Source organism: Schistocerca piceifrons, chromosome 6 (assembly GCF_021461385.2).
Source record: "Schistocerca piceifrons isolate TAMUIC-IGC-003096 chromosome 6, iqSchPice1.1, whole genome shotgun sequence".
In the NCBI taxonomy this organism is placed as follows: Eukaryota; Metazoa; Arthropoda; class Insecta; order Orthoptera; family Acrididae; genus Schistocerca; species Schistocerca piceifrons.
The window spans coordinates 402,621,210-402,631,923 of record NC_060143.1 but is presented as its reverse complement, the minus strand read 5'-3'; the positions used below and the strand labels follow the sequence as shown (position 1 = coordinate 402,631,923).

Here is a 10,714-nt window from a genome sequence, read left to right as displayed (position 1 = left end):
GATATTACTGTAGACGTAAACGTGAAAGTTTTGTTCCAAGGTATCAAGGTCGCACTGCGTCATGCATCACTTTAGTTGACTTCGCAGTGTTTACTTCGAAAGTTCTAGCTTATATCACTAACTATCCTCTCTTTATATTGAACCTTTATTGTTATAGCGGAAAGAGCAATGAATTATCAGGTCTCGTTGATGACGATGTCATTAGGGAAGGAGCCCAATCTTGGACTGAAGGAGGAAAAGGTTCAAAATTATCGTTGCCTTGATCCGTTTAGGGCAGGGTTTCCCAAACTGTGTTCCACGAGAAATGAATAATTAATAACATGACATTCCTTAATAGTCAAGATCGCATTCTGAGCTATTTATTTCTGACTACCGGTTTCAGCAGTTATCGTGCCATCTTCTGACCTTTAAAAAAAATTGTATTACTTCCTGTTCCATTACGACTATCACACAAACCATGTTGAAATTCTAGTGGATATTGTGTAGAATATTACATACAGGTTTGTTAAAAATAAAACCAGTTTTTCACAAATAAAAACAACACAGTTTGCGACAAGCCCGGGACGCGCGGAGTGACCGCGCGGTTTGAGGAGCCATGTCACGGATTGCGCGGCCCCTCCCGCGGGAGGTTCGAGTCCTCCCTCGGGCATGGGTGTGTGTTGTTCTTAGCATAAGTTAGTTTAAGTAGTGTGTAACTTTACGGACCGATGACCTCAGCAGTTTGGTCCCTTAGGAATTCACAAACATTTGAACATTTTTCTGACAAGCCCGATGTTTAATACTCACAGACCTGTGTGGAATGTGCTACATAATACCCACTGTAATGTCAATATGATGTGTGTGACACAATCACAGTGCAACAGAACGTATAACAAGTTTTTTTAGAGGGCGGGAGATGACAGTCTTAAATGTTGAAACCGGTAATCAGGAATAAATAGGACTGAATGCGACCTTGCCTATTAAGCAATTACGCATCGTTACTTCGTACTCCAAATTATAAGAAATTTCATATGATTTCTGTGCTATTAGTTACGATTTGAAATTTAAGTAATCACTGAACAAAACTAGTTTCTGCGCAATTTTTTAATATTTAGTTAACCTTAAAAATAAATAAGATGTTGCAGTACAGCACCTGGACTCTCAAAGTGTTTCGTCACAGGAATAGTTTGGGACTCCTGCATTAGGAAAACGTCGGGAAACAGGTCTTGATAATCGAATCAGCCTGCTGCTTTTCTTGCGGAATGTAACGACTTTCATTTTCTGTTTAAAAACGAATACAATTAATATTGAACTGGTTGGTAGGACAGCTTGGCTGTGGAAGTGGAAGGGTAGCCCACAACATAGACAACTATATACACAATTACAAGCACTCAAGCTTTAATGATCTTCCAGCAATAAAGGCTCTTAACAAACCTCAATTAAGCAAGGACATAAACTTGGTTACAAACATATGTTAACCTTCAACCAGTGAATAACATCTATAAAGAATTACCAATCAATAAAACGTAGATAAAGGACTGCTTTACAAGAATGCTTAAATTAAAATCATGAAAGCTAAGTTACAAATTATATGTTAAGCCTCAACAGGTGAATAACCCCAATAGATAATCCTCATTTAAATAAAACATAGATAGGAAAATGCCTTACCAAAGTGCTTGAATTGTGTAAAATCATGAAAAGCTCAACCTTTCTCAGAAACTACTTAGGAATTTACTGCAAATAAACAAATCTGATCTCTTTAATCAGAAGGTAACTGCCAAGTCCAAGCGACCGAAGCCAATCAGAGCGGACGACCGCCCCAACGCTGGTCATCAACCGACATCGTCACAGCCCAGTGGCCACCGTGCTAAAACAGACTAACGTTTCGGTAAGCTACCGACACTAACACAGGAGTAACGGTGACAAAGTCGGCGTACGCCTTACGAAACACGGCACACCCTGAAGCGGGAGCAGGCACAGCTGACTAGCGGCCATACAACCGCGAACAAACAAATCTCACGCCGCCCGTACTAACGCGGGAAATGATAGCGAGCGACAAGACGCCACGCGCAAAGCAGTAACCGTGCCTACCCCTCGACCATAGAATGTGCCCTGTCTCCTTATCTATGGTAATACAATTTATAGCACACAAGAAACGATTTAATAATGGCATTAGTTCAACGCAAGTTCAGTTAACAGTTAGGTGCAGTAAAGATTTACCCACGGATTTACCTTAAAACCAACTTCCAAACCACAGGCGGAAATTAGTAAACTTGGCATAAGTTTTCACCAGACCGATAAACAAGAAATCAAATTAAACAGTAGCCAAAATACAGCCACGATACTCAAGCCCTTCAAGACCTTGCTATCTTACAGTTATCATTAACGGCGAAACATACACAAATGAATGACAAATTCACCATTGAAAGCAAAAACACACCACAAAGGTTAAATTAATTAATTTGCAGACGAGCTCAGTTTCACAAGATTAGGGCTAACCTCGCTCGGCAGTAATACTTTTGTATGCATGATAACTAGGTTGCCGAAAACAGGACTCCAAAACCCAAAACAGGTCACACGTTAGCTGTCTTGTTCACGACGGAAAAAAAAAACAAAAAAACAAAACAAAAAAAGCTCTGAAATTACAGCTGCTTGCAGCAAACAAATGAGTCAGGCTGCATGAACGTAAAACACAAGCCACTGTTCCAGCCGGAGCGTAACCTTTTCTTTTGTGGACTGGCAAGACAGCCAATCCACGAGGACGGGAGGCCAAAGGGCACGCGTTTAAGCTCACGCAGGATGGCGTGAGGTCTGGAAAATGACAAGGAATTGAGAGTAGCAAAAATAGTACATAGCTTCTGGAATACTTAACTTTAATCCATAATTGGTGAACATCGGTCTGACGGTACATGCATCACAAGATAAATAGCAAATGATAATGGCGCCTTGCTAGATCGTAGCAAATGACGTAGCTGAAGGCTATGCTAACTATCGTCTCGGCAAATGAGAGCGTAATTTGTCAGTGAACCATCGCTAGCAAAGTCGGCTGTACAACTGTGGCGAGTGCTAGGACGTCTCTCTTAGACCTACCGTGTGGCGGCGCTCGGTTTGCAATCACTGATAGTGGCGACACGCGGGTCCGACGTATACTACCGGACCGCGGCCGATTTAAAGGCTACCACCTAGCAAGTGTGGTGTCTGGCGGTGACACCACATTTTCAATGCACATACGGACAGAACAACACACGTGGGCATAAGGGAGCAGCAGATGCGTACCAAGCAAACTATACGGCGCCAAAATACGACCCACGTCACGTCCACAATCCGGAGCACTGCTCCCGGACCTGGTGTCTCCTCGCTGGACTGCCGCAACTCTCTGTCCCCTGGAAAGCGATGCTGACTGCCGCCTTGCTCAACGCTCCCTTCTCGGCCGTGCACAACTACTGTTCTCTTGTCGCCTCAGAGTGCGGCCGCTATGTCCGTTCTCTCCCCCTGTCCGCCCCAGACCCTCTTTACTCGCACTCACTCCCCCGTTAGGACCCGCTACGACAGGAGGCGCTCGTGATCGCACATAGTGCCAACCTCAACCAGAGGAGTAATCGATCGCGTCTTGCGCCCGAGAGCCGCGCCACGGCTCAAACACCACTTTCATTGTTATTCGTGTGTGTCGCACAGGTACCTAATTTTCTTACATCGAGAAGCCGTTACTCAATTAAATCTCTCCTCGCGTACTAGTTCCTACATTTGTCACTTTCCGATACAGGTATAATGATACCGAACAGCAATTCGACACCATACGTAGATCTGATACCGCAGCATCATAACCAAACACTTCAGTTTCCAGTATTTCCGGTATTTCATTTCGCACGGACAAGAAAGCAAGTACTACCCCGAACAGGTTCTTCAATAACGACGGAGATATGCCATAGGAAGGGCGATACAGGAAAGGACAGCGAAAAGTCTCTATCACAGACACGTTTGGAGCCGTGGCTATTCACTTCAGATGACGGCCGCATAAGAGGCCTCGTACGGGCGCGCAAGGCAACACAAGCCCTGCGTATGTACGGTGGTCGATGCTGGGCGCATGTGCGCTATTTTTCGTTTAGTGCTATCCATCCGCAGGCTACGTGGTGCCTTGTTTACACTGGGAGATTAATTCTGCGCCCACTCGTCCCTTCCCTTCACACCGCTTCCAGTTTCTCGTTTCTATCCCCTCCCCTTCTCTCCCTCCCTCCTACCCCCATCTCCCCTCTCACTCACTCTCTCCCTCTCTCTCTCTCTCTCTCTCTCTCTGTTTCTCTCTCTCTCTCTCTCTCTCTCTCTCTCTCTCTCTCTCTCTCACACATACACATAGTACAGGAGTTCATCCTCCCTCTCTACTTCTCCATCCTCCGTCTCGCTGCACGCGAGTTTTCCGACCAGCTATGCGGACCGGGCAGTAATCTGCAGAGACCTCGCGGCACCCCCGCTACTCGCACCAACTGCCCCTGGAAACGGTTGCGGCCGCACGCGGCGCTTTCCACCGCAGCCGTCCGGGAATAAACCGGCCAATCGGCTCCCTGCTGAGGCCCCAAATATTGTCGGATCCGGAATCCCGCGACGCCAATGGCTTTCAAAGGCAGCCTGTGTGGCCCTACCTGCCGCGCTCGTATTCGCTTCTGAAACGCCCGCTGCTGGATCTCTTTCGCGATTCTTTCCCGTCTCTTTCAGGAAAATCCCATTTCGCTTCTTCTGGTGTTCTGCAAGAAACACCTGTTCCAATACCAGAGAGAATATTGTTCTATAAACATTCCGCAGTGTAACGAGACCTTTTTGAAAATGAAACGATGATAAAGAAGACAGTCCGTTACGTTAGGACTGTGCACCATCCCATCATCACCACAGTTTTGTCTTATACTTAATGCAGTTTGACTGTTGTCGTCAGTTTCTCAAATACCTGCAGGTCTGTTTTATTTTAGGAACAATAAGGTAAAAAAAAGACAAATTCTTCTCGGTAATCACTATCTAGAGCTTACGTTAACGGAAGGGACCCTAATCAATCAAAGAGTGCTCTAAAGTTTCTGCCTCTCTTCAGCGCTCTTCAATAAACCATGTAGACGAAATAATTAACAACTGAAAGGAATATGTGCACCATAGAATAAAACTGAATAACAATTTGTGCACAAATACTATGCTTTTTGCAGATGATCAGTTCATGCTATAGAACAATGGAAATAAGTAATTACCTATGCTAAATACCATTTGTAGAAGTTATAATTTTCAGGTATGTGAGACAAAAACTAAATTATGACATGACAAGGAAAATATCCGGTTAGAGCCAAGATAATTAACGATCAATCAATAGAACACGTTTTGAGTTTCACTTACTTTACTTGAGCATTGCTCAACAGTGTGGGATCCGTACCAGGTCTGGTTGACTGAGGAGATATAGAAGATCCAAAGAAGAGCGGCGCGTTTCGTCACAGGGTTATTTGGTAAGGGTGATAGCGTTACGGAGATGTTAAGCAAACTCAAGTAGTAGACTCTGCAAGAGAGGCGCTCTGCATCGCGGTGTAGCTTGCTGTCCAGGTTTCAAGACGGTGCGTTTCTGGATGAGGTATCGAATATATTGCTTCCCCCTACTTATACCTCCCGAGGAGATCACGAATGTAAAATTAGAGAGATTCAAGCGCGCACGGAGGCTTTCCGGTAATCGTTCTTCCCGCGAACCATACGCGACTCGAATGGGAGAGGGAGGTAATGACAGTGACACGTAAAGTGCCCTCCGCCACACACCGTTGGGTGGCTTGCGCAGTATGAATGTAGATGTAGATGTAATTACTTTCTAGAGCTTAAGTTAACTGAAGGGACCCTAATCAATCAAAGAGTATTCTAAAGTTTCTGTCTGTCTTCAGCGTTCTTCAGTAAACCATGTAGACGAAATAATTACGAACTGAAAGGAACATTTGCACCATAGAATAAAATTGAAAAACAATTTGTGCACAAATACTATGCTTTTTGCAGATGATCAGTTCATGCTATAGAACGATGGAGATAAATAATTACCTATGTTAAGTACCATTTGTAGAAGTTATAATTTTCAGATATGTGAGACAAAAACAAAATTATGGCATGACAAGGAAAATATCCGGTTAGAGCCAAGATAATTAACGATCAGTCAATAGAACACGTTTTGAGTTTCACTTACCTCGGTTGTGACGTATCTGTTAACAATGATGATGACGTGAAGCAAAAGCTTAACTGATTTCCGTGTAAGTCTGGAACAATTCGGCGAACATTAAATGGTAGAGCGCGAGAAGAGACATATTTTATGAGACTATAGTTGTTGCTGTGTCGTCCGAACAAGAGACAGCCAGGGCAAAAGCACCACAGGCGCAAAGATGCGAACTGATGCGAGTGCCAAAGAGACCCGCCACTTGCGCGGGTGCTGCTCAGGATGAAGATATCGACTTTGCCTCAGCCAGTTGCCAGCCGAGTACAATCCGCCAAAGAACGGACGACAGCGGACAGAAGCCTTCTCGGAGGACAGAAGACAGCTGTCGCCCACTTAGTTATAAATCATCGTCCAAGGCTAAATTGGACAGGGAACATCGTTTGGTGAACTCTTAGAAACAAACAGACAGTTGTTGCAAAATTGCATTAGTTATGTGCTGTGAAGCTGACCTACGATTATTTGCACTTAGCCATTGAGGGCCTTTTTTGTGTTATGTTGCATGCAATGTCTGCAGATTTAATTATTCACTCATCACAAACAACTCATTTGTGTGACTTTGTTACTAATTTGTTGGAGTGTTACAGAACCTTCGTTTTCCTATCCTGTTACCTGATCCTGGGACATGCCTGTGTAACAGTGGCAGGAACAAATTGTCTTATCGGTGTACTGCATCAGAAGCCGTTTCACGAACTCACAAACTCGGCCTGCCGTAACAACAGTGGCAGTTCGGTCTCCACAGCAGTAGCGACGAGGCCTTCACAAAACTGGCGACGAAGGTTTAAAAAAAATGGAAACAACTGTTTACAAAAGTTGTGCCAACATCGGTTTATAGAAGCGCGGCGTGAATGATTTAAACAAATTATCGAGACAAAACACAATCATCTGAAACGTGGTTCCTCAGATCCGGCAATGAAGAGATAAGACAACAATAACACATTTTCTCGTTGAATGACACAATTTCCCAAAACAAGGAAATTAGGAAAACGACCTGTTTTTAGAATTTAGGACAACATAATTCCGAACTTTGTCCTTAGAAACGTTGGTCGGCCAACGAAGAGGAGCCAGAAAAACTCAGGCCGCGAAATAACGAAAAGTGTGAAGTGATCCACATGAGTTCCAAAAGAAATCCTTGGAATTCGATTACTCGATAAATAGTACAATTCTCAAGGCTGTCAATTCAACTAAGTACCTGGGTGTTAAAATTACGAACAACTTCATTTGGAAAGACCACGTAGATAATATTGTGGGGAAGGCGAGCCAAAGGTTGCGTTTCATTGGCAGGATACTTAGAAGATGCAACAAGTCCACTAAAGAGACAGCTTACACTACACTCGTTCGTCCTATGTTAGAATATTGCTGCACGGTGTGGGATCCTTACCAGGTGGGATTGACCGAGGACATCGAAGGGTTGCAAAAAAAGGGCAGCTCGTTTTGTATTATCACGTAATAGGGGAGAGAGTGTGGCAGACATGATACGCGAGTTGGGATGGAAGTCATTAAAGCAAAGACGTTTTTCGTCGCGGCGAGATCTATTTACGAAATTTCAGTCACCAACTTTCTGTTCCGATTGCGAAAATATTTTGTTGAGCCCAACCTACATAGGTAGAAATGATCATCAAAATAAAATAAGAGAAATCAGAGCTCGAACAGAAAGGTTTAGGCGTTCGTTTTTCCCGCGCGCTGTTCGGGAGTGGAATGGTAGAGAAATAGTATGATTGTGGTTCGATGAACCCTCTGCCAAGCACTTAAATGTGAATTGCAGAGTAGTAATGTAGATGTAGATGTAGATGTAGGCCAATAGCCTTATCCTAGGACCGAGCGAGGTGGTGCAGTGGTTAGCACACTGGACTCGCATTCGGGAGGACGACGGTTCAATCCCGTCTCCGGCCATCCTGATTTAGGTTTTCCGTGATTTCCCTAAATCGTTTCAGGCGAATGCCGAGATGGTTCCTTTGAAAGGGCACGGCCGATTTCCTTCCCAATCCTTCCCTAACCCGAGCTTGCGCTCCGTCTCTAATGACCTCGTTGTCGACGGGACGTTAAACACTAACCACCACCACCACCTTATCCTGGAAGAGGAAGTAAGTAGTTTTAACAGTTGTAAAATTCAGTTACTGATTTTATTCGTTGCCCAGACAACCAACAATACGTATGAAAAGGCACTCAACAGGATAGGTGAAGCATTGGTTATATTTGAAATAAAACGGTTACACTTGAAATTAATATTTTCCAATATCGGTATGACATAGGATTATTTCCCAGATAACTGGACTGCGTAATTCCAATTAATATACAGTTGAACACCCTTTCCAAGGCTTGAAACACCATAACATTTCTCTGTAAATACTCCTCGTCGAAGTGCTGCAAAATTAAATATAAGTTTTTGATTTTCAGCACTTCTTAAAATTGAAAGCCTTTTCACAAACATCTAACCAGTCGATTAAAATTCCATAATATGCGCAACGGAAATAACCTCCTGTATAGATGTATAAGGTGGTATGCGTCATTCATAACCGGGTTCATTTTCACCAAGGTATTGTTGATGTGGTAATCAGTCCAAAGGCTGATTCAATACAGCTCCACGCTACTCTGTCCTGTGCAAGCCTCCTCATCAACGAGTAACTACTGTAACCTACATCCCTTTGAACCAGCTTACTGTCTTTTTAAATTTTCTAACCTACCTGTCCTCCTGAGCAGTTCCCGGCCAGAGATCCGAATGGGGACTGCTTTACCTCTGGGAACATTTCACCAAAGAGGATGCCATCGTCACTTAACTATACAGTAGAGCTGCGTGCCGTCGAGGAAAACTGCGGCTGTAGCTTTTCAGCGGTTCACAGTACCAGCACTGCACGGCCATGTTGACTGATGTTAGAATGCCATATCAGTCAATCACCGAGATTGTTGCCTTCGTAATAACTGAGAGGTCGCTGTCCCTCTTTAGCAACCACAGTCTTGTCTGGCGTCACAACAGATACCCGTCAGTTGTTGTTGCAGACATGCCTTACATTTATTATTCATTTGTTTATTTCATTATAACACATAATGTTCGTAGTAGACATGGTATAGCTTCAGGTTTCCTGTTTCGCTAGAAGCCTTGATCAGCTGAGTATTCTATATGGTGAAATGGTTACTCAGCTGCGCTTACATTCTTTAGTGCTCGCTAGTTCTCCGTAACGCACATCTAACAAATAAAACCAAACAAAAGGCTTCTTAAGTTGCATTAAACATAGATATCATTATAATAAAATCATTATATTAATTATATGCTGCACCATATTTGGTGTAGGCGGCGAAATTCTCTGCCATAATGCACAAATTTTCTGCTGCTACTAATTATGGATAGTAGTTCTTACCCTCAAATGCGATTACTATTTTAAATAATCCTTTCGAGCAACCTTCTAAAACAGAGCTGTTCGTGTAGATATGAAGTGACCTTAATAACGTTAGTTAAATTACCCGTCTGTGCCTGATAGAACATGGCAATAATATTAAACAGGAAACACTACCGTGAAACACTTCCGTGATGTGCTGCGTTATATCGTTTGATCACGAACAAGCGTTTGGTTTCTTAACACCCAAAACTTCTCAAAAGGTACAAAAGGCTGCTTTCCATTCCATGGTATGCTGTCTTGTACAACTGATTTTTTTGTTTTTTTGCGAGCCATCAGTCGTCTTACTCGTTTGATGCCACCCGCCATTAATTCCTCTCCTGTGCCAACCTCTTCATCTAAGAGTAGCATTTTCAACGCACGTCCTCAGTTATTTGCAGAATGTATTCCAAATTTGTTTTCCTCTACATTTTTTCATACTGAATTAAAGACCATCCAACTTATCGCTTTAAATAACGCCTACATCTCTGTCACGATTGATTATATTCTACCCAATAGAAAAATGCGTAAAACAGGGCCACTTACGCACGCTGGCCAACAGAAACTAGTTCATTAGTTATCATTCTGGTATACTATCCCATACTTTGGCAAAAATTTAAGACAGCCTTGCAAGTCTCCCAGCTACAGGCCTGTGTTTTATGAGAACAGTTTCATTGCTAAATTATAACTCAGAAGTAAAGATAAACGTCTATTTAATCACCCGCTAGTGCCGTGGAGAAGTATCCGTATATGTTGACAGAACTGTGACAAAGAGTTTATCGGAACTTGAGACACAACAAGTGAGCTAAGTTATAAATGACCGAGCACAATTCTCTTTTTCTCGTTTTTTAAATTAAGTTTCATTGGCACTCATTATGGCTGAAGATAGTGAATTTAACTTTACTTTTCACCTTTTTTTTTTTTTTTTTTTTTTTTTTTTTTTTTTTTTTTTTTTTTAGAGGTAACGATTTCCACACTACATACACTTTATCTCTCATTTTTGTCAAGTTAGTGGTGTGTCAGTAATATCTGTATAAGTAGTTCGTCATATTAATCTACATTGGCAACTTTCACTTGACACCTGACGGTAGTTTAAGAAGCCGAAAGCCGGCTTGTAATCAAATGAGTAATATTCTGGAGAACATAAGAAATG

General features: G+C 42.8%; 1 non-coding gene across 1 annotated transcript; it reads left to right on the top strand.

Annotated features, from left to right (window-relative positions):
• The first annotated feature begins 8,010 nt into the window (after nt 1–8,010).
• On the top strand, nt 8,011–8,083 carry Trnaa-cgc. The gene has a single exon. It is a non-coding gene; the product is annotated as a tRNA-Ala (tRNA).
• The last annotated feature ends 2,631 nt before the right edge of the window (nt 8,084–10,714 follow it).